Source organism: Corvus moneduloides, chromosome 2 (assembly GCF_009650955.1).
Source record: "Corvus moneduloides isolate bCorMon1 chromosome 2, bCorMon1.pri, whole genome shotgun sequence".
NCBI lineage: Eukaryota > Metazoa > Chordata > Aves > Passeriformes > Corvidae > Corvus > Corvus moneduloides.
Genome location: NC_045477.1, coordinates 14,236,074 through 14,261,933, shown reverse-complemented (window position 1 = coordinate 14,261,933; position 25,860 = coordinate 14,236,074).

Below are 25,860 nucleotides of genomic sequence, written 5' to 3'. Positions count from 1 at the left end.
GAGACTTTTCAAGAACTGGAACACTGACTAACATCCCATGTTCTGTTATCCCTTGTGTGAGCTGGGTAAAAGGAGAGAAGTGCTGGGGCGGGGGGGGGGGGGGGAGGGATTTGCTTTAATTTTGTTTTGTTATTTTCTCTTTACTTTTAATTCTATTAGTAATAAAACTCTTTCATTGTACTGCAACTGTTTAAGGTTTGTGCCTGCTTTGCTTTTTCTCCTAATTCTTATCTCACAGAAGGAAAATAAGTAAGTAATGAGTATTTTGAACCAAAACCACTACATTTAATTGGTGTTTCCGCCCGGTTTCAAACTCAACCCGCTACAAGAAGGAAAAACCTACTTCCTATGTTTTCCTTTCACTGCAACCTCTCATTTTGACCTTTCAGCAGTCCTGTCATAGTAGGAAGATCCAGGGAAGACTAAGCTAAGGACGTAACCTATACCATTTGTTTAAATAAGCAGCAAGAACAATCCATTAACAAAATTAGACAGCAAGCACAATAAAGGAGAGCACAGTATCACAGACCTGTAATAGATTTTGTTTCCTATTTGGCAGGATTATGTTCTGTCTTTGGCCCAAGGCTGCTGAGGCACATAGAATTACAGACACAGGAAGCAGAGGCCTACTCATCATGGGACTTCTTTCTTGATTTATCCTTTCTGAGGACCTCAGCTTCAATAGAGAAGCTAAATTATCATTTGTCAATTTCAATCAAGGCTGTAATTTAGAGCTTAGATTCAGGAGACGTGAAGTCCTAACTCTTAAACTCTTACTATAATGCACTTGCTATAAATTAAATACACATAAGTCCTAAGCCTTATCACAGTGAGTTGTTTCTGGAGGCACTGAAAAACAGGTATGTCCTCAGCAACCTGCTCTAGATGACCATGCTTGAAGAGCAGAGCTGGGCTAGACAATCTCCAGCTATCCTGACAAAAATCAAACACTCTGAATTTACTTACTGCTTCTTAGAGCAAGGAAAAAGTTTCAGCAACCCCAATAAAATCAGTGCACAATCACCCATCCCTGCCCTTTCTACTTGAAACACAAAATGCAGGATGACCTGAACCAGTGACTATTGCATGAATGAGAATTTGGCAGATTTCTCCTCCATTTTATGACTTGGTTTAGTTGACAAGGTGTTGTTTGGTCAGTGACTGGATTCAATGATTTTGCAGGTCTTTGCCAATCTTAATGATTCTATGATCCTGTGAATGTGAGGCATATTTCCCAAAGCATCTGAGCAATGGAAGCTCATAACTTCTTAGAGCAAGAACAGAGAGAAGGGAGAGAACTCCACTCTGCTACGAAATCAACCCTTCTTATTTATGCTGTTTGTAGCGGGTTGAGTTCGAAACTGGGCAGAAACACCAATTAAATGTAGTGGTTTTGATTCAAAATATCCATTATTTACTTATTTTTCTTCTGTGAGATAAGAATTAGGAGAAAAGCAAAGCAGGCACAAACCTTAAACAGTTGCAGTACAATGAAAGAGCTTTATTACTAACAGAATTAAAAGTAAAGAGAAAATAACAAAACAAAATTAAAGTAAATTCCCCCCCCCCCCCCTCTTTCCAGCACTTCTCTCCTTTTACCCAGCTCACACAAGGGATAACAGAACATGGGATGTTAGTCAGTGTTGCAGTTCTTGAAAAGTCTTTCTCTTATGCTTAAGGAAGAAAAGGTTTTCCTTCAGTTGCACGTGGTTCCCAAACTGCTACTAATAGCAGACCCGCCCGGAAACAAACAGTCTGCTGTGTGTAGAACATCTCTCCCATGAAGAATTTCACAGTTCATTCATACTACAAAACATGGGCCATCACATGGGGTTATTCATCTTTTTAAGGATAAGTTATTTTGGCCTGCACACAAAGGCTTTTCTTCACCACAAGTCTCTAACAGCCTCTTACTGCTTCTATATAGCCTGGCATAGGCACTCTTCACAAACTTCACAGGCACACGAGGATACTCCATCCCCCCATGTTCTTCAGATGGATTAAAGAGACAAACAGTTTTGTGGTATTACAGTTTCTTACCACGGCATGCAAGAAGGTTTCTTTTAAGCTGCGCGCCAGAATCGCGGCACCGCCCTCTTTTCTCCTGTCGCCATGCTCAGCTCCGTCCCACGTGACTCACTTCTCTTTCTCTCTGACTCTGGAGCCGCCATGTTGAAGAGTGCTCCCGTTCAGGCTTTACGGTGGGGAAAAAGCCTCACTCCCTTTGTGCTGCTGGCTGCACGGTGTCCTCTTCAGTTCAGCACGAAGTGTGCTGGCTGCAGACAGGAAGCTCTGCCGGCTCCCGCTGGCTCCGCCGGCTCCGCATGGAGAGGAGAGGGACCCGCCTGTCCCCAGAAGCCGCGCTGGATGGGTTTAGCTGTGAGCAGTCCATGGCTGGTTTTAGCTGCCTGCGGCTCTGGGACAGTTCCCCCCAGCGACCCAGGGTCCGTGCCGTGGTGCTGAGAAAGGGGGAAAGGGGCAGTGGCCCCGGCCCGGCCCAGCGGGGCCGGGAGGCTCGGAGCCCCCCCACCTTCCAGCAGGCGAGCTCCAACCAAAAAGGGGAAGTCCCGCCTTTCTGTGTGGTTTAAATATGTAAATTGTGAGAAGCGTAATTGGTCTTAAAGACTGTCCATCAACTCAGGGTCAACCCAACACACTGTTGTAATTACAGTGAGAATAGCAGTGCACTAACTTCCCTGTTACTGGGAACCTGTCCATTGCCTAACTGGTTGTTGGAGGTTGGGATTTTTCCTTTTTTTTCTCCTTTTCTTTCTCTCAGGGAGTTTTCTCCTATTTGTTGCCTAACAGATGGGAACGACTGATACTTAAGAGACAAAGGAGGTGGCTAGGAGGAGGAGGAGGAGGGGGAGGGGGAAGGGTGTAGTTGGCTACCCTCTTAGCTGGGGGCCTTTCTCTTGGGAGGTGAAGAGATATTGCGAGATTTTGGCTGGGGACGGTCACGGGGACTGGGCTCAGCTCCTTGCTCTCTCTCATTCTTGGGACCAAAGGGGAACGGTTGAGTGGCCGCTACTGGGGGAAGAATTTGCTTCCACCATGGAGTCCAGCCTTTTACTGCTTCTCCTACCATGGGTGAGCCTTTGCTTGTAAGAGCAGCCATTGAACTGGGATGTTATTAACACCTAATCTCACTGGAAAGGACCCTCACCATCTACTCGGGTACCTCTGGGACCCCAATCCCCTCCCCCTGCTCCGAGGGAGTGTGTCCTGGCTGTTTGAAGGAGCCTGGCTGCCGCTGCACAGCCCTACTGTTTATTCCGCTGCTGCATCGGATTTTTTGCTACACTTTAACCCAGCACCCCGTGCCTGCCTGGACACCTCACAGCTCCTGCTACGGCTGTGGAGTTTCTGCTACATTTTCTTTGCCACCCCAGGTGTGCTCGCATCTGCTATTCCAGCCACCGCTGTGAGGTTCCCGCTACAGCCCATTTCGCCATCCAGAGGGGCACTGGGATTGGCTGCCCTGCGGATTTGTAAAGGAAGCCCCTTTTCCATCCCTTCCGCCGGCTGTGCCGCCATTACCCACATGCAGAGAAACGGCCGAGCTCGCGGCACAGCGCCCCCTGCAGGCGCGGGGAACCATCGCACCCGCCCTGCCCGGCTGGGAGCCACCAGCGCCCCTGCCGGCTGTGAGCGGAACTGCACCGAAGGGGAAAGGGCCCGACAGCCGAGAGACGCTGTGGTTGGGTCTCTGGTTTTTGTTTGTTGCTGCTGCCGTTGTTTGTTTATCTCACTATACATATATATATATATATACTAGTAAAGAACTGTTATTCCTTTTCTTGTATCTTTGCCTGAAAGCCCATAATTTCAAAGTTATAATAATTTGGAGGGAAGGTGATCACATTTTCCATTCCAAGGGAGGTTCCTGCCTTCCTTGGCAGACACCTGTCCTTTAAACCAGGACACTGGTATCTGTATTAAATACTACCTCAATTCATCAGATACACCACAGTGATTCTGGCAGAATCTAGAGCTAAGGCAAAGGAGAACCACTGGGTCTGGGTTTAGAATATAAAACCTCTGAGTGTTTCACACTTGGGTCAGATTTTACTTCTAATCCAGATTTCAAATGTGATATGAATGTTCATATTAGTGGGCAAAGCATATTTTTCTCTGATCCACATTTAATTGAATCATGTAAGCCATAAGCAAATGACAGGTGCTTTTATCACATTTTATAGAATCATAGAATGGCCTGGGTTGGAAAGTGCTTGAAGATCATCTAGTTCCAACCCCTATGCAGTGGGCAGGGACACCTTCCACTCGACCAGGTTGCTCAGAGTTTCATCCAACCTGGCCTTGAACACTTCCAGGGATTGGGCATCCACAACTTCTCTGGGAAACCTGTGCCAGTGGCTTATCACCCTCACATCAAAGATTTTTTCCTAATCTCTAATCTAAACCTATTCTTGATCAGTTTGAAGCCATTCCCCCTTGTCCTGTCACTGCAGGCGCTTGTAAATAGTCTCTCTCCATCTTTCTTGTAGGCTCCCTTCAGGTACTGGAAGGTCACAATTAGGTAACCCCGAAGCCTTCTCTTTTCCAGGCTGAACAATTCGAGTTCTCTCAGCTTTTCTATTTTATTTTTTCCTCTCATTTGAGACCCACTCTCAGAAGATCAAACCTCACACCACTAACCTTCCTAGTTAGTAATCCTGGTAGCACAGAAGCATGAAAATAATCTGTGATTCTCAGCTCTGCAGGCAGTGAATATTTGTGAACACACGAAACCAGAACTCACCTTGTAGAGACCCCTGTAGGACAAACTGCCTCAGGATCAGAAACAGGCTGTGCTAATTACTTTCTATGACCTCTGCACACTTTAGTTCTGACTAAGCCCCATTTTAAGGGTGCTGCTATGGAAAGACATGCCCATAGTATATTTTTAGTGCCATGTAACAAGTCTCATGTATTAAGAATTAAGAAAAGATCAGCTTTCTGCTTACAGTCTTCTTAGGATCAAAACGTACAAGTGTGATTCAGATTTTGTACATCATTAAAAATACCGAAGTGTCTAGAATTCCTTTTAATAACAACTACAGCATAAAAGATAGTAGTCTAGTCCCCCAATATGATTTTTTAGCTTGTATTCCTCACCTGTATGTCTTTATGTACAAAACCCTTACATTTCTTTGACTGCTCTCCTTTCACTAAATTAGGATTCTTTGCAGAGGGTCTTGGGAAGAATAATATTCCTTGCTTAAATAACTCTAAGATTCATAAAAAATTATTATAAAATCAGATTTGCACAATGAATACATTATAGATCAAAAATTATCATCATGCAATATATCAGCCTATGCATTTGGGAAGTTAGCATTGTACTCCATACAGTATAGAACAGATCATGGTGTAAAAGTGAAATTATGGTATTGATGGGAGAAGTCTACAGACACTGGAAGAACTGTGACTTAACCCTGGAAATATTTTTTCTGATAATTTCTCAGAAAGGAGATTCCATTCACTCTGAAATTAAAAATACACTTCAGTTGACTTCAGTGCTAAGAGTATCAAGTGCTAATAAACAAATGAATATATCACCTATCTTTTTAGCTCAGAATCTTCTTTTTTCTTAGCTTTAGAAAAAAACTGATCGGATTTGAACACAGAAGCACAACTCACTGCAATGTATCATGTACCTTTTGTTGCACAGAAACAGCACCACACACTCAATTTCCCATTTTTATGAGATACAAGAACACACACATTGTTGAAAACAAACACATTCCTGTGCCAGATAATGTATGACACTATGAAACATACCTAAATTCAGCTACCCAAATAGGTTTTTTGAATGAGAGAGTCTGGATAGAGTTGGGCACCCAAAGCAGTTGAGACACAAGTGAATACAGGCTAAAGTAACAGAATAAATTAGTCAGAATAAAGCACTGTAAAACTACTGATAGCAAAGAGAATATGAACACCAGATCTATCAAGGCTGAATTCCTGTGTGACTTGAATTGTCTTATGCTTAGCCATAAATTCTGAATGCCTTCCTGGCTCTGCACTAAACTGAATAGATTCAGATTTTGTTATCAATTCTTAATATAAAAATGACAAAGCTTTGTGATATCTGTTTTAAGAATTATTTAATCCATTAAATAAAACACCAAAAAGTTAGTAAAGTCTACTAGTCTGACTATGGAGTACATAAGTCTTTGAATGCCTTTCCAAATACAACTTTTAATAGGAGACTTTATGGTTGATGTATGTTCCTGTTAGCACATAGTTTTCATATGTTCTACAGTAATATTCATGAAAATACTTAAGGATTTTTAAAATAGGAATAGGTCATTATTCTGGTTTGGAAAATCACCCATTTCATCTCTTCTTTATCACCTATTGTTTTTTTAAAATTGGTATCAAATACTCTGATTTCTGTTAAGATTCCAGATGCTTATAACTCATGGAGCTTACGTAGTGCTAACACACTTTAATAACATGTTACATTAAAATGTGAAATCTAAACATTTTATGTGTCCGTACATCAGTGTGATCACTATATAATAGTGCTTTATCAATGTACTATTGATTAACAGAAAGCAATATAAGAAATGTGATGCTAATAATAAAGGATAGTTTATTTCTTTATGCAGTTTACAATGGAGCAGAAACTTGCTTTGATGATTTTAAGACAAGCTTGCCTCTCTCCAGGAGGACACAATGCAGTAGCATCAGTCCCACAAGTAACTCAAACTAAACCCCTGTCCTTCTTATTGTCCTGGTTGACATGTGAACACAACACCAGAATTCCAGCTTCATTTATAGTAAAGCATGCAAAGAATAGTAACAAAAGGTGTGCAACATGTTAAAAGTGACACGCAGAAGCACCAAGGTGAGTTGGAACACTCCCTGCATTAGGCAAAATCCAATAGAATGGCTTCATTAAATCCAAATAGACACATGGAAACACATGCACACACATGCAGTACGGATGTCTGCATAAGCCCACCTTGGGCAGAAATCATTCTGATCAGTAAATCTCATCTTTCATCACAGACAGTCATTTACTGTGACTAGACTGCAGTCTAAGAGGAACCTGTGTAATCTGTATTTTTGGTCTTCCCTACAGTCTCTTTCTTAGGATTATGTAGTATTTTCCTTAAGAAAGTACAGCAAGGTGGTTTCTGTCAGGTACTCATGCTTTGTGATTCATCATTCTTTTAAGGTGAGGTTAGTACAGAAACTCTGGCAGTTGTTAGTGAGAAGGGGGATTTGGGGCTTGTGATACAGATTGAACAGGTTCTCCATGTTACCTGTGAGACAGAAAGTATTCTGTGGAAAAAAAAAGAAACAAAACCATCCATACATTTTTCTTTATATAAATCTGCTTTGAACATCTGGAAATTTCACCTTTTAAGGACTTCAGGTCAGAGTAGTTGAGACCCTGTGTTCATCAGAAGTTTGCATGACAACTAAGGAAGATGGAAGTAGTGCAGAGAAAATGAGTCACTATTTTAGAACTGTTACATCTCTGGTACATTCTATAGCATACTGATAATTCACCAGTCAAAAGAAAGCTTCATCTTTGTTGAAAGTATCAAAATCTGTATCAGAGATACGTGTGGTGTAAGAAGGATTATGACTATTTATGATGAAATTCTTTGGTCCCTTATATTAAACTTGGTTTGGGCAAAACCCACTGGCTATCATTTTTCCTCCCATTAGCTTTCAGAACCATAGCCATATCCAACATCCAAACCCATGCATTTCCTATTAAGTGAATGAAGTGAAACTGGCATTATTAGTAGATGAGCAGCAATGTTTCCTAATTTGTTCACCCCTCCTAGCTAAGATGTGACATTGTCCTCACCCCACAACATGCATAAATCTGCTGCTCCAGAATATCCTCACATGTGGATGCTGGAAACAATTGAAGTAATCAGAAAATAAGGAAAATCAAAGAGGGGAGGGCATGGGGGGAAGAGGGGGGGAATGGGGTGTGTTTTATATGATTGAAAATATGATTCATGGGTAAACTCTGCAAATAAATTAAAACACATTTCATTCATTCATAAATCTCCCTGTTACAAAATACAATTATGACCCCATCTTGCCTCTTGAACCTACTGTTGTAATTCTTTGAAGTGTCTTTGTATAATGATGGGTTTTCAGTTTGGTGTGGTTGCAAACATGCTGAACTGAGTTTCTGTCAAGAGATCAAAAGAATGACTTCACTTTAGTACTGAGCTACATGAGTATTGGTTTCAGAAGAAACACTGAAATGGGGGGGGGAAGGGATAATTTTAGAAAGAATAAGAGGAAACTAGGTTAAAAAAACCAGCCTGGTTACTCCTTGATATTTGGAAAAGCCAAAGTCTCTTCCTGACTTTTTAAGCATGGAGTTAGAAGAATAATGAAATTGATAATGCTACTTTTCTGTCCAATCAGAAACAAAATTAATTTTTGATTTTTTTTTCCACTCTCCATATAACACTAGAAACTAATTCCATATAACATAAGAAATGAAGCTCATTTTTTCCTATCCAATGAACATGTAAAACATGAGGCTCAAGAATATCTAGGCTGACACATGCAGGTGTTTGTTAAAATTTCTCAGGTACTCAAAATCCCTTGTCTTCTCTGTTTTTGTCTTTATTCTACTCATTACCTACTGATTTTTCTTTTTTTTTTTTTCTAAACACTTTTACACCAGTTTAAAAAGCACATAGCTGACCTGTTTCATATTTGCAACCACTATATTTCAAGAAATACACACAGGGTTAAAATAGTTTTACTTTTAATAATTCAGTCTTTCTAGATCTCTGTTCTCTCCATTTATCTGCAAGTTTTTGCAACAAAGTAGAATGAAAGTCTTCTAAAATGTTAAGCTTGCAACTGTTGTTAATCCTCCTGATTTTATTTTCATCCAGGCATACACTTTAAAACCAGCAGAACATGTACATGAAGAAGAAACTCCCAAGTATTACTCAGTATTCACTGTTCAGGCTTCAGATTTGCACTCAGAATAAACCACAGTATGGTATCATGAAGTCAAACGTAACTACATGGATAAGAAAGTAAAATTGGATTTGTACCCTAATTGAAAGTCGGCATGGTACAACAAGAATGTCATTCTGTATATTTGCCGAATTTGACAATTTAGAAAAAGTGTATTAATTTCAACATGTTCATGTGCATATATATTTTATATAAAAATACTTTAAAAATTATACTCTTTGAAAAAAGATTGTTTTATTTCAGAAAATTCCCCAAGCCTGGTGATAATGATTTTTACAGAAATGTTGCTGTTATTGTAGGGAGAGGAATACATTTCAAACTTTCTGAAATGGTGCAGAACACAGAAGTACTCCATTACCTTCCTGCAAGGTATTCCATGATCAGCTCTGGTCAGCGAGAGGCACTTCCCATAATTCTGGCTTCTGGAGTATCGGCTTCCAAATTGGCTCATAAATCACCTCCTGAGGACACTCTTAGAATAGTTCAGACAAGGTGCTGGAGTGTGAGGCAGTCATTAAAATTGAATCCGTTTCCCAGAGAACTGGTATATAGAGCACCAGACACTATTCAGAGTTTTCTTTTATCATGAAATCACTCTACTTAGATTAAAGTAAAAGCTCGAGGTTTTGTTTACAGTATCCAAAACCAGAAAACTGACATATGGTTATCTACACTGTAGCTGAAAAAGCAAAAAAGGCTGTGTTAGATTTACTCTACATTCAATGTGTAGTGTCTAAGCCTGCACTTACTTGACTTCCTGTAGAAGGCTTTCCTGACACACTGTTTGTCATAAACTGTTCTGCCAAAAAAATCCCATCCATTCATCATGAATAGCATTTACTTTGTGGATACACTAGCTTTTGCAGGTAACTTCCTTTTAGTATTTTGTATAGGGTTTAGACTGATTTAATCTTTCCCCCACTTCAAATAAAATAAATTGTAAAAACCCAAACTCACTGAGGAAATAATCTCATCTTTCTCGAACATATACATTAAACAAATTCCTTGGTGATGCAAATGTTTATCAGATCAAGTGTCATCTCCTGTACCCAACTGAACTCATGCAGCTGCTTTCAGCAGCACAATCACAAGTCTCTCATCATTCCCTATATAGAGGGTGAAGCAAACCTCCTGTGGGGGTGATATTTCACATTGCTCTGTATGTTAACAAATGTACTGGTAAAAAATTCTCCAAGGGTAAAAGGTATCTAGTTCAAACCCCTGAGAGGAAATTTTAACCACTTGAAAATGACAGCAGTTTGGGGATTGTCACAGAAATCCACTATCGAGAGGTACTGCAAGAGATGTTTTGAAGTCAATCACTTAAATATACTGAAGATTTCATAACAAAAGTAATTCAGATTACTAAGATGGGAAAACTTCTAAAAAAGGTCAATATTGTCCAGGTTTTGCCCTCCACAACCCAAGAAATTTGTTAAAAGAACATTTTTCTATTGTCCATCATTCTATTCTGATTTGCACTGATGGCAACATTCTTTCTGGAGGTGTGAAGTATCTTTTTCTTTTCCGATATTGGAACTGTAGTGATAGGACAGGAAGTAATGAGTACAAATTGAAAGAGGGTAAATTTATATTAGATATTAGGAAGAATTTCTTTACTGTGAGGGTGGTGAGGCACTGGAACGGGTTGCTCAGAGAAGCTGTGGGTGCCCCATCCCTGGAGCTGTTCAAAGCCAGGTTGCATAAGGCCTTGAGCAACCTGATCTACTGGAAAGTGTCCCTGCCCAATAAAACAAGCTGATCTTTAAGGTCCATTCCAGCCCTTTAACAGTCTTTGCTTCTGTGATAACTTTCTGTATGAGAAGTATAGTTATATTCATATACATGCATATATACACATTTCTATCATGCAGAAGGGGAAAAACAGAGTGAAAAAGTGGAGAAAATTCTGAGTTGCCATGGTTATATTTAGATCATATTCATCACAATTCATCACATCTAGGATCACAGAATCATAGAATGATTTATGTTGGAAGGGACCTCAAAGATCATTTCATTCCAACCCCCCTGCCATGGACAGGGACACTTTCCACTAGACCAGGCTGCTCAGAGTTTCATCCAACCTGGCCTTGATCACTTCCAGGGATGGGTCAGCCACAGCTTTTCTGGACAGCCTGTGCCAGGGCCTTATCACCCTCACAGAAAAGGATTTTTTCCTAACATCTAATCTAAACCTACTTTCTTTCAGTGTGAAGCCATTCCCCCTTGTCCTGTCACTGCAGGCCCTTGTAAGTAGTCTCTCTCCATCTTTCCTGTTGGCTCCCTTCAGGTACTGAAAGGCCACAATTACATCACCCCAAAGCCTTCTCTTTTCCAGGCTGAACAATCTCAATTCTCTCAGCCTTTCCTCATGGCAGAGCTGCTCCACCCCTCTGATCATCTTGGTGGCCTCCTCTGAGCTGGCTCCAACAGGTCCCTGTCCTTCCTGTGCTGGGACCCCAGAGCTGGATGCAGCACTGCAGATGGTGTCTCACCAGAGAGGGACAGAGGAGCAGAATCTACTCCCTGGAAACCTTGGAAGAACCAAAGAAGTGACAGTTGTAATGAACAGACAATACCATGTATTCTCTGTGGATGAGACATTAATCTTTCCAGAGATACTGTGTCTTACGGGTGCTTTGGACATTGTGCATCAATCTTTGCATGGCTTTGAGTTATGCTGATGCCATAGAAACAACAAACTTGGTGGGATTATTTCTGCTTACAAAAAAATGCTTAATTGCTCTTTCTGCAGATTTTCACTGCTGATGTACTCTTGAATTTTCAACACCAACACATAATCTCAAGTTAAAAAAAAGTGTAGTTATGAGAACCTACATCGCAGTAAAAGTTCTGTATAAAAACTGTTCTTTCATCCTAAAATGAACTATTCCTTCACCTATATGAAAGGAACACTACAACAATGGTACAAATAGCAAGAAATAACTATTTTTGTTCCCCAAACATAAAACTTTTTCTGTTTAGCAAACCTTGCAGGTTCGTTCGTGTGCTGCTTGGTGGCTTTTGTCATCCAGTGGCCACCGTTGAAAACAAGGCTGGATTTTTATAAATTTCAACATGATTTGGGCACCTTGGGTACAATTTGCAACATTTTAATGCATGATGTGAATTATTTCTCTTTACATTTATTTATTGTCTGACATGGAAATTATGTTACTATAAAACAAATACAAAAAAAGGCTTTTCAAAAATAATAGGTGCATGTGAACTCATTGAGAGGTCAAGGCTGTGTTGGTTATACATATGGAGTGTGGGAATGTCAATAGTTTTTCACATAACAATATCAGTATTACTACATGCATATAGTTCTATTTTTTTTTAAATTCTAGAACTCACAATTAAAAGTTACAGATGAGTTTTCATCAGCTGCTGTGAAAATGTGTATGAATTACATCTTACCACAAGACTTTTAGAGTTTTATTCTAGTAAATAGTATTTCATAGTAGATTTTAATACATCTATGGAGGATTTATTTAAGTTATTGACATATTATAAAACAAGTGTCAGAAAAAAGCCATCCTTTTTTAAGTAGTTATGATAGTACAAGATCCTGTGGACTTGTAGGAACCAGAGCAGACAGTACCTGGGTTACCTACCTGACATTCTGCCTGCAGAAGACCCATCCTGCATAGGATGTAAAATGAGGTCAGAATTTAAATTAAAAGGCCCCCCCTCAAGAAAGCCATCCCATTCTGAAGTTGTGACATTTATGTGCTTAAAGTCTATAGTGCTGACAGTGAAGGAAGCTACCTAAAGAAGAAAAGAACAGCATTATCATCAAAACTTATGATACTCATTAAGTCTTTTGATGAGCATAGGTGAATTTAATTGCTCTTCAGAGCCTGGAAGATAAATCGTAAAACCTGCATACAAAATTAGCAAGATCACCTCAAGAAACTGGTGGCTCCTCATTGACATCCCTGACAATAAAATGGTCTTCATGCATCACCTGGGGATTCATCACTTTTGAGTAACACATTTACCATCTGTGCTCATCCTAAACTACTTCTGATTTCATAAGCATTCTTGGGTAAATAACTCTCCTGTTTCCCGAGATAAGTGAACAGATTCACTGCACCATTTTTCTAACACAGAACTAGTAAAAGTAGTGTCTTGGGGTGATTTTGTGATAATACCGTATTCCCCTACTGTCTGCTTTATGCCCAGAAATGGGTCCCGTAGCTTTAAGCTGGGTCCGGGAGAGGGGGGAGAGAAGACAAGCAAAATTCCTCGGCTTGGTGTGAGCTCACTTCCCCCATGTTGCTTAGCTCTGCTTGCAGCAGGTGAGAGTACATTCCTGCTTTTAGCTAGCTGCTTTTTTTGTTAGCTGGGGCAAGAAGTTTCTCCGGGACTACAGTAGCATTTCTCCAGTGACTTTTGTGGCTTCTTCTGAAGTGTTCAGCTTAGCTGTGATCCGAGAATCAGATCACTGGACACCACGGACTGGCGGGGACCCCGCATCCCGGCCTCGGATCTCGGGAGCCAGCTACAGGCAGAACTCTAAATCCGCCAGCTTTCTCTGCAGTGAGGAAGTTTAACAGTTATTCCTCTTTTCTCTGTGCCCTCCAGGCACTCAGTTTGTTAAATAAACAGGTTTTTTCACTTTCATCTAAGAAATTCCTTTCTTATTGGTGGGGGATGATGTCTTCTTTAGAGGAGCGTTTTCCTCCTAAACTTGTCTCAAAGTGAGACAAGTAGTCAGCTACAAATTGCTTAGATTCATAGACAAGTTCTTCAGTTTGCTGTATGAAATCAAATGAGATACCACTAGTTTCTTAATCTGCTTAGATAAAGTGTTATTCAGCTCTATCTCCAGTTTTCGTCCATTTCTGAGGTACATATTCCTTGTCTGACATCCTCTCTTACAATCTTCAGCTCCAATCATCTGAATGGCTGAACACTTAACATCTCTAAGCAGAAAGCAATAGCCAGTGCAAAGGATGTGAGTTTAACTTAATAAGGGACCTCATGAAAACTTGGAATTTTTTAAATAAAACAATTTTTTTTAAATAAAAAATTTTTTTAAAATAAAGGGAAGCTAAAGAAAAAAGCCCAAATGTTATAATGATTTGCCCTGTTTCTTCAACTTTCTGAGAAACCCAGGCTGAATGGAGCTCTGAGCAACCTGGTGTAGTGAAAGGTGTCCCTGTTCACAGCATGGGGGGACTCTAGATAATCTCCAAGATCCCTTCCAAAATAAATCATTATTTTGTTCTATGATTCCTAGATTCTGAAGTTTTCACAGTATCTTGACAGAAGGTCAGAGCCCCTCCTTACTGCTCTTCAATTCTGATAAAGGCATCTTGCCTGAGAAACTTCATCGCTTAAATCTCTTGGTGGCCATTTACATCCTGCTTTTAATGCAAGGGTTTTCCATCATAAAAAGTTCCAGTGAAATTGCTGGCAAATAACATGACTGTCCTGCCAGCAAACCTCTCTGCCTCCCAAGGTGAAATTACTTAGATGAGATAGGAAGGACATAACCTGCTGGAGCAAGTCCAGAGGAGGCCACCAAACTTATCAGAGGGATGAAGCTCCTCTCCTATGAGGAAAGGCTGAGAGAATTGGGATTGTTCAGCCTGGAAAAGAGAAATTTTGCACTGACCTGTTTGGGGCCTTCCAGTTCCTGAAGGGGGACCACATGAAAGATGGAGGGAGACTATTTACAAGGGCCTGCAGTGACACGACAAGGGGGAATGGCTTCACACTGAAAGAAAGTAGGTTTAGATTAAATGTTAGGAAAAAATTATTTCCTGTGAGGGTGATAAGGCCCTGGCACAGGTTTCCCAGAAAAGCTGTGGCTGACCCGCCCCTGGAAGTGATCAAGGCCAGGTTGGATGAAACTCTGAGCAGCCTGGTCTAGTGGAAGGTGTCCCTGTCCATGGCAGGTGATTGGAATGAGATGATCTTTAAGATCCCTTCCAACCCAGGCCATTCTTTGGTAACTTTTGATGGGCTTCAAAAAGATTCATTCATAAACCCAAGTGTGTTTCTAAGTGTTAAGTCACAACAACAAAACCTCTGCCCTGAAATACAGATTACAGGTTGTTAAGAAAAGTGATTGAGGTGTTCAGTATTTCTGAAAGGAGATACAAAGGTGAGGTTTCAATGAAATATGAACAAAATGTTGGAAATTCCTTCTGTTTCAAACAACGTCTCTTGGAATGCCATGCACTGTTCTTTAACAAATACAAGGCCTACAGTTTCAACACAGGCAAAGTTACAATAGTGGGGTGCTGTATTGCAGAAAAAAATACTCTGGGATCTTTTCAGATGACAAAGGGAATTAGCCAAGCACTTACACATCACAACAGAGTACCCTGGAGAAAGACAAGAAATAACTACTAAGTAAAGCTTAAAACAGGAAAGGAGTGCATTACCATTGTTGAATTCCCTCTCTTACAGAGTATAACTACAATCCATGTTTCTCCTCAGATGGAAGGAATTATACCCATTCAGAATAGAGGAAGTTATCTTGCACAAATAAGCCTATAGAAAAATAAATGTCATTGTGTTGCACTGTCAATACATAATGACATTGCCTTATCAGCTGTGGAGAAATCTATTTTAGAACCAATATTTCACCAAAGCACAATATAAGTAGTAAACCCATCCAAGCAAGCTTTTAGTGGTTCTATATTTTGAAGAGAGAAATGGTCTTACTCTAAACTAGTTAGATCTGTAAACTGTGCACAGAATTAATTTTATGCCAGTAAATTACTGGTTTTAACAGGTTATACAAGGCACAGATCCATATAATTGCTCTTCACTTGAAATATGCTCTCATTCAATCTGAGGAAATGAAGTTAGCTGAAGGTGCAGCTGGGGGTGAGGAGGAGCACATCTTATCTGTGCAATGACTTGTTCTTTACAGGTGGTTGGTTCAAAAATTAGCAGATTTTTTTTTCTGCAGTAATAAATTCTAATATTTGAAGAGAGCGAGAACAGATGGATTGCCAGTTCATTGCCACTTGCCACAGCACTATGAAGATTTAATCTTTATGATGAGCAATTTGCTCTTTACATAAGCACTATGCTAGCATTCCAGTATTATGTCTCATCAGCCCATTTTAAAGTAGACTGGTTTCCCAGACGTTTTAATATAGAGTTGGGTTCTATTTTTCTTGATATTACATACAAATTGCTCTAAGACATTTTAGCCCTCCATAAACTATGTGTCACTCGTTGAGTAAGTACTAAAATCCCAGAACAGCAATACTATTATTTGAAATGCATGTTTAGGTACAGAGATCTTATTCAAAGAGACTAAAAGCTCCCTATCTTTTAGGCACGATTTACTCATTTTTATTTTGCAGAAATAAAAAATATAATGATCTATCTTTAAAGCCATAACTTCTGTTGGTTTAATGAGAAAGGTTTCATACTATAGCTCAAGGAGCTTCTCCTGCTAAAATCTACTGGTAGATAGGTGAACACATCTGTCTGCAGCCAAAGTAATATTTTATCATTGCCTATAATATGTTCCAATGTATGGCCCCTTACCCTAAAAGGGCCAGAAACATGCAAAGGGGAAACTTCCATGGCTCAGGGGCATTGAAAACTCTGAATCTCATCCAGCTGCCTTCTGAATTCCTAAAATCTTTCTAGTCCGACTTTCTAAAATCTTTGCAGTCTGATTTTCTAAAAATCTTTACAGCAGTGCTTTTTTTGTATGTGGATTTTTTTTTTCTCAGGGTCAATTGAGCAAACAATTTTCACTATAATTAGAGCTACAGTCTAAATATTGGTATTCCATTATCTGGCTTTTCATACACAGCAAAGGCTATGGGAATTTTCTCAGGTAAAAATTAAAAAATATTTTCTTTTAAAATAGACAAAGTACAGAAGATCTCTGTTTTTTTGCCTAAATAAATGCTGCCTTAACATTCTCAGGTAGGCGATTGGTAAAACTATACCCGCGAACAAGCTCCTCAAGGAGGCATGTTATGTCACCTGGATAGAGCTACACTTTAAAGCCACTGAAAAGGCACAGGGAGAGAACTGTGTGGTGACCTAATTTATAATTGTAATCTGGATAGAAAAAATCCCCTAACCCTACACTATTTTGTGTTCCTTTTCTTCTTATTTTCTTGCTCAAGGTTTCCTTCAGGAATGCATGATTAGTGTAAATAGTTACAAGCCCAGTAGAGGGTGCTGAAGAATATCCAGCATAGTTTTAGTTTTTGTAAGAGCAATAAAATGTAACCCTTGTTTTTGCATTGCAAATGGCAGCTTCTTTTTAGCCTGTACATCAATTCTTACAAATTCAACTCACGGACTAAACGCAGACAACCTATTTGCACACCTGTCTCTTTGCTCAGCTCTCATTTTTCACCTGCTCTTCTTATAAAGCCTTTCAAATAGTCACACCAATCTGTGAGTGCAGGGACCACCTCCTGGTGCACCCTAAGCATGTGAAACAAGCTGGAAAGAAGCACAAAGTGAAAATCTTTTCTATTTCTACAAGGTCAAACCATCCTCTGAGCATTTAGGAGGAAGAAAGAAGCACAGATTTGGGTAATTTTACAAATGTGTTTTTGGTTACTTTATGCCCATATCAATCCATAGATAATAGAAGAATATGAGAAAATGAAATAATTTCTTGCTTAAATAAGTTCAAAGGGAACTAAAAGGATATAAACCATTTTCAAACTACTAAAATAAGCTATTTTTCAGTACAGTAAAATCTTTATATACTGAGGGTTTTGTCTGAAATCACAAATATTTTCAATGGAAAAACAGCTAATAGAAAGAATTGCCATAATCTTATTAGCTAGAACCACCAAAAAAGCTGCAATATGTTGACTGTGCATAGAAAAATGGTGCTCATTGTAAGAAATAAATTTAATCTATTTTGGTAACAGAAAAATTTTGTTTTCAGTGATTACTTCTGGTGTGGTCTTGAAAATTAATAGAGGAATATGATGTCTCTTGAATTCTCCTCAGCTTGTAAAAATACAGAAAATAAATTTGAGGCAAATCTCCTCTTCTAAGCACAAACTTACCAGGAAGACTTTTAGGGTATGCCATGTGTATTTTGCACACAAATTTAAAGTGTCATTCTGACTGAGTATCCTGGTATAAATCCAGGGCTCAGAACTGTCTTCTTCAAATGATCAGATTTTTGATGGCAAATCTTTGAAAAGTAAGAACTTGTTTGATTTTAGCCTGGTTTAGAAATACCAGCAACTAATGATGTTTAGGGAAAATATGTGCCTGTATCTCTACAAAAAAATGTCAGATTTTGCTGCTCAGTGACATTTTCCACTATGAATTTTTGCTATTATTGAGTGGCATGCAATATTCAGAAGTTCATTTGATTCCCATTTCAAAGGACTCTTTTCAAGCCCAGTTATGGAATTCTCTTTGATTTGGCAGCTCAGTAGCTGTTGAACTTTGACATTTGTACAAGCAGCATTTGGATGGAGGTAAAAATAACTTTTTCTCCCTTATAGAAAAGCAGATAAGAAAAAACGTGAACAACTTCAATGCCTCTTGCATATCAAGATAAACTATGCAAAATAGTAAACATAAACATTTTAAAAACCTGTGAAGAATGAAACAGGAAAGAGGTGTCTGGAGTAGAACTAATCCCTTTTTCAAATATCCACAAGAGGATCTTCTAAAGAAAATATGGCCAATTACTTCAATTAACTCAGGTATTAAAATCTTAAAAAATTATCAGATTATCCAAATACTCAAGTCTTGGTGTGTTAACACATGTTAAAACAATACCAACACTCTTGGCTTTTGCAGGGGCATTCTGTCAGATGGAAGATGACTGATACAGGACTCAGATTTTGACCTTTCAGCTTTTAAGTAATTTTTTCTTGTAATCAATATATACAAGATTATGCCCCAAAGTCTATGGACTATCAACAGTACAAAGGACAGAAAAGAGAGAAACTGCAAATTACAAATACACAGCTCTCAGAGAAACCCAAAATAAGCAAAAAGGTGAGAAAATGGTATCTGAAAAAGATCAAGGTATATAACAAACTCACTTTTTAATTCAACCTAATAATTATCCTCAGTAGGATATGATCATTGGCGCAATGCTTCAAGATCTGTATTGATCCTTATTACTGGAAATCTATCATTTTGCTAATGTCCACTTAGCATGTACCTATACCCAACTCATTTTATACTTAATTTTTAAATGAAATCATAAAAGCTGGTGTGCTTGACAGTCAACAACATGATCCATATCTGATCTGACATCAATACTATTACACTAATTTTTCTTTAATTCAGATTTATGAAAATGTTGGGGGATTTATACCCTGTCCTTTTGTACATAAAATTGTTCTTAAATTCTTTATTCTTAGAAGTTGTGAATAAATGACAAAAGAAAGTGTGTAGCACTGGGCATATCTTTTGAGTTTCCATCAACAGCTTAAATTTCTCTCATATTTGAAAGTAACTTGATACTTTGGAGTGAAGCTATGAAATCCCAGTACTTCTTATTAGAAAAATAAATTTCAGAAGATACATATCCACTATTGCGTATCTTGCATAAAGAGAAAATGCAATTAGCAAAGAACAGTCCTATGTAGACTATTTTCAGTTTTCATCTTAACAAAAAAAACATATGATATAAAATGATTTTTCTCTGAAAATCAAGGGTAAAGAAATGGGTAGGGGACAATTTTTCCTGATCTTTCACATTCTATTTTGACCAACTCTTAAGAGACATAATCTATATAATTTCTTTTTGTCATCAAAGAGAAATTTGACTTTTTTTCCTGGAAGATATCATGGTTGGAAGGAAAAGTGAATTGGGACAGTAAACCTATAGGTTGTCAGAAAAAATGATCTCAACAGACTCCTACCACTGCAAAACTAATGACACCTAATTTTTTTTTTTTTTATCTGATTAGAACATGATTATTTGATTCAGGAGCCACGCTTTACATTCATCTTTTGAAGAACTGAATTCCAGGGACCAACATTTCATGTAAGTTTTGTGCATGAAATATATTGGTTTTCAGACAAACAAAAGCAAAGTTGCTTACCAAAAATTTTTTTAAATATGTGAAACAACTCCACAAAAAACTTTATTCCCTAGAAAATATAAAATATAATCTAAGGTATTAGAAATATGAAAATTATGCAAAATAAGAAAAGTTTATTATGGTTCCCAATTTGTTAATCAAAAGTAAAATGTTCAGAATGCATATCTTTAACACTGCAGCTGTCTGTAAAACATCTGTCTTAGGTACATCAATTCTCCAACTTTGAATCCTCAAAATCCAGAAAAACAAAGTCTTAAAAATAAGTCGTATTATTTTAAAGTGCTATGTTTAAAATAGTATTTTGGCACCACACTTACTGTGCTGTGTTGGGATTTTTTGAGTATTTATTTGAAGCAGGGGGAGACTTTTACTTCATCATTCATTTGAGATATTGATTGAGAAATTCATCTGGATAGTAATGAAAATCATGAAGGATGATGCACCTGTCTAAATTCTGAAAAATAAAGTCCCATATTTGAGGTAGCTACTCTGCTTGTAGAGGTTCTTATGCAAATAACAGAAAGAAATAGGCATTGTGAGTGTGCAAGACACTCGAACTATACCCTCAACCCACAAAATACCAATTTATTCTCATCAATGTAAAGGGGAAAAAATGGCAGCTCAGATATAAGTGTTGTAAGATAAATTAGCTGGATCTCAGTTCATGTCTCCATGTTATCACATATTCATGTGTTCATGTGTTATCACTCACTTTTCAGTTCTGTAAGGACTGGAAACTCCAGAGGAGTGTACAGTTCTCAGTCTCTATGTGGTTTTATTCTACTCAGTTCTGTACCATTCCTGTAAGAACAATTTTTAATTTTTTGTGGTAAGTAGGAATATTTTTTCCCCATCATCCCATCAGTCCACTGCATTCGAGATCTGTTAAAAACAGAACTCCAAGATACAGTAACTGCGTCTCAATGTAAAACAAATAGAAATTCATAGGAGCAACTAGGCTGTGTATATGTTTACAAATCAAAAATACACAAGGTGACAATCAGGAGGTATTGGAAGTTCCTGTGTTTTTCCAGAGCTGTAATGTTTCTGGGATTATTATGGAATTGTTCACAGGAATGGAGCCCTGCAATAGATAGGCACCGACTTTCCAGGAAAGACAGAAAGAAAGGGGAGACCATAGTCAGCTACAGTCAAGAGGCAAAAGATTGGATGAAAGTTTAGGCTGAGGCTAGAAGGAAGGCCAAAAAAGAATGGATGTGCTGGTAGATGTCACCTATAGAAAACTTAGTCAGGAAGAGAAAGTGAAAAAACAAACTTCTTTAAAATATTGGAAGACACTCTTACAGTTCTCACAGGTGAAGTTAACATCTCAGAATTTTCTGGAAGGAATTATAGCATAATACAAATAATTTTAATTTCTAGAGTGTGTTTAGGACAATTTCTTCCTGCAGCTACTAGAGGAGATGCTCTGCAGGACCTGCTATTCACAAATAATGAAGCAGTCAATAATCAATGGCAGGCTTGTCTGTTATGACCATGAGATGATAGAGTTTAAAAATATAGAAGTAAGACAAGTAGCAAAGTAAAGACCCTGGTTTTGCAGATGCTGGACTTTGGCTTGTTCAGTGATCTGATTCAGAAGGATAAAGAAATCAGCACAAAATTTGAGATCAAGTGTATCTGCTGCTGAATGAAGACAGAGAAGATGGAAAGCAGACAGAGAAGATGGAAAAGGTTGAGACACTCAATACCTCAGTCATTTTCATCAGGGTCTGCTCTCAGGTCTCCCAGGTCCCTGGTGATGGCATAACTTAAGGAAAAGAGGTGCTACCCACTGCAGAAAAGAATCAAGGACTGCTGAAGTAAATTTTCATACACATATCTGGAGTTCCAGGAAGAATATATCTGAGAGTGCTGAGCTGTCACTGACTTTGAGGCAATTCTGTCATCTCTGACACACTCCAGTGACTGTTCATGATGATGATAACTAGAGAAAAGTTACACTCTGAGGAAGGATGTTCAAGAAAGCTACAGGCCAGGCCTCGTTCCTGGGAAGACTGTGGAGCAGATCACCACGGAAGCCACCAGTGCCAGACATACAAGCAGAGAGAATGACTGATCAAAGTCACCATTTCTAAGGGCAACTAGCATTTTGAGCTTTAATCTCAATGCAAACCCACATTTGTCATGCAAGTTAACTAAGCCACTTTTCAGTTTCTCACTTTCTTTTTCTGTGTATCAGATTACTCAGGACCCATTGGTGTTTTAAACTGACCTGATTAGTGCTGATAATATGATTTGGCCCTTCAAGAAGGGATCTCAAAACTCTCTCCAGCTTCCTTATCTGAAGGTATATGTCCTTGAGGCACCTTTTGTCTCTTACATTAAATAATGACCTTTATAGAGTTCTGTAATTTGTGGACTTCATTGGTTTAGCACATCTCTTGCTAAAATGTCATTTTAAATTAGTATGTGCACTGTAAGAGCAGCCTCAAATCATTAAGAAATTAATATTCAAAATAATTTCAAAGTTGATAGGAGGTGGTACTCTTGGGTTATAATTTCCTACTCCAGCCAAATGTACGTTGGCATTATAAAAACAGACGGTTTCAAATTTCTGGGGTCATTTCAGACACAAGACCTTTCCCAAGCACCCAACAATTTTATACTGGGTAGTTGTTCAAGATCTGTCACTTGACTTTGAAGCACTGCAGTCATACACAAGTTTTTCCCTTAGACACTTGAGAAGAGTGGGTAGTCATCAGAAAAATTTGGTCCATGTCTGCTTTCACCATGAGTAAGTTTAACATGTGTCTTTTCTGACAAGACTTATGTTTAGGTTCCTGTGAGATGCACTTGCACATCAGCTCCTCCCCTTAAAACAAAAAGGTTCTGCTTTTTCAAAACCAGGTGGGTTGAATCTTGACTGGTCCTGCCTAGAAAGAAACAGTACTGTAATCTCAGTTAAACATTGATTTCTTTCTTCCCAGGAGCACTGTGCTATCCAAGACCTGCTATCGCTTTTCCCTCATGGTAAGAAAATTGTTTATGATACCAATTACATGACACAGATGACATATCAACATTCATCTCATTTGTCTTCTGTTCCAGATCAGCAAGAATTGCAACTCGAAAACAAAGACATAGCAACTTGAAAAGAGTTTAGGGAGATGTTTTAGTTTTTTTCAAAATAAAAATATCTCATAAAATTCAAGTCCAGTGAATCAGAAAGTGTTGTGATGAATGAGTTGACATGGGACATGCTATGCTGTATTTTTGTGGTGGGACTGCTCAAACAGTGCTGTGCAATGAAATGGAATTTACCCACTGCCTTCAGTACTTACAATTGCTAGACACAACAAAGTAAATAAGGAAGAGTGGCAGCTGTCAATTAATTCTGATTTATTTTCAATAATTTTTATTTTCATACTTAATTAGTTTTATAATTCCCTTAATATGCTTGAAAATTACATTTCTCTTTTCAGCCATGCTTAAATAAAATCTGAACCTTTTTTCTATTGAAAGCTACACTCCCTTATTTCTAGTGGATGAGAAGCAAATTTGGCTTTTATGACACACTCCTCCACTTTCCTGAGCAATAAATGTACTTGTTTAGTCACACAACCAAGAACTTGTATTTCATTTTTATAACATAGGTAGACAACTGAGCTAAATTTCTTGTTTTTCAAGTATGACTTTACCTTCTGCATGTGAATTATTAGTTTCCAAACATATTTCATTTCTTAATGTTCTCCTCCAAAGTCTGAATAATGCTGGATCATTCTCTTTAGCACCAACTGAATTTGTTGAGAAGAGATTAGTCAGTCATTAAGAGCCAATTGCAGAATAAATTTTGAGTTATTTTGTACTGGGTCTTATATATGTATTGCCTGGGGTGAAAAATTACTAATATATGAAAATAGAGATATAATTTAATACATATAAACATATACAGAGAATCCAGAGAAGGCCACCAAATTGATTAGAGGGATGAAGCTCCTGTCCTATGAGGAAAGGCTGAGAGAATTGGAATTGCTCAGCCTAGAAATGCAAAGACTCCAGGGTGACCTAATAGCTACCTTCTAGTACCTGAGGGGAGACCACAAGAAAGATGAAGAGAGACTATTTATAAGGGCCTGGAGTGACAGGACAGGGGCAAATGAGTTCAAATTCAAAGTGCGTAGGTCCAGATATTAGGAAGAAATTCTTTCTTGTGAGGGTGGTGAGACACTGGAACAGATTTCCCGGAGAAGCAGTGGCTGCCCCATCCCTGGAAGTGTTCAAGGCCAGGTTGGATGGGGCTCTGAGCAACCTGGTCCAGTGGAAGGTGTCCCTGCCCATGGCAGGGGGTTGGAACAAGCTGATCTTTAAGATCCCTTCTGACCCAAACCATTCTATGATGTACTTAAATAACAATGTGAGTTTAAATTTTGATTTAAACTAATGCCCTATATTCATAATGCTGTAACCCTACAATCAGTTCAGGAGTTCTCCCATTACTTCTAACTTCAAGATTTACCTCTAGCATTGTTTACTGAGGCATATAGAAGTGAAACATTAGTGACAGTCTTCAGAAAAAACGCTATGTATAGCCTGTCATCAGAATGTGCTGGAGGTATGGACACATTCTACCCATTTCATCTTCACTGGGATAGACTAAAAGTAAAAAAAAAAAATTAACCTTGCTTGCTAGTTACAAACACACATGGAGAGCAGACGTTTCCTTTGTATTCCCTGTAGCAATTTTTCTAGGAGTGCAAAAATCCGAGTTGGTTAGTAACAGAGGAAACAAAAAATTCCACCAAGCTTTACCAGATTATAAAACATACAAAAAGATAGTGAAAATCATGGCAAAAGTAGACAACCACAAGAAATACTAGTGAAGTGTAATGCACTCATAATATGAGTGGAATTTAGGATACTTAGAAAATGTTCTTGTTGCAGTAACTACAATTAGAGCACTAAGGATTGGTAGGTTAGCCTGAAATTACTCTGTCTAACCAGGGGAAGAAAATTTCTCTGCAAGAAGAATTAGAGATTTTTTAAACCACAATGATTCTTTAGATTTCAAATAGCTTCACAATTTTTTCTTAGCATGCTGAATCATCACATCTCATTAAATTTCAAGCAAATCTCAGTAACCTGCTAGCAACTCGTGAAAAGAACATACTCCCTCTGGCCATGCCCTGAACAGAATTCCAACAACTGTTGGACCAGTGGGAACACATTTTTGCTGTCTGTGAAGCAAAGCACAAATCACACTCACCACTAGTTCAGAGCCAGCATAAATACCTATCATATCCTGTTCTTTCTGCTACATGGTGATCAGAAAAACACATTCACTTCAGTCACTTTTGTAAGGTATTTGCAGTCACTGAACATCTTCCTGTACTGCCCCATACTTCCCTGGAAGAATAGTGAGGTGAGGATCAGAGATAGGTATATGAGTAGATTTCTTTACAGTTCAGTAACCAGAAACCACCAGAAGTGGTAGGATGGTCAGATAGACTGCACATATCTACTCATCACATTGTTTATTTATGGCTGGGAAATGCCAGATCTTCATTCATTCATGCCCGATCTTCAGTGCTGAATAAAAAGCTGTTCAACTATGCTCTGTAGTCAGACTTCAGTTGATGATTCCATTCACTGCTTATCAAGGAAGAGTCCAGATCCTGCTGAGGAAACAGGCAAACTAAACCCATACATCACCTTTTGTTCTGAGCACAGGATAGCTTCTTTTAGACATAGAATTTACAGGTCAGTGGTACTGGGGTCGGTTCCTTTCTTACATTAATAGGAACTCTCTGAGCCTTATCTAGTCTAAGCAGTCCCAGATCTCTCAGCCTTTCCTCCTATGAGAGATGCTCCAGTCCCTTAA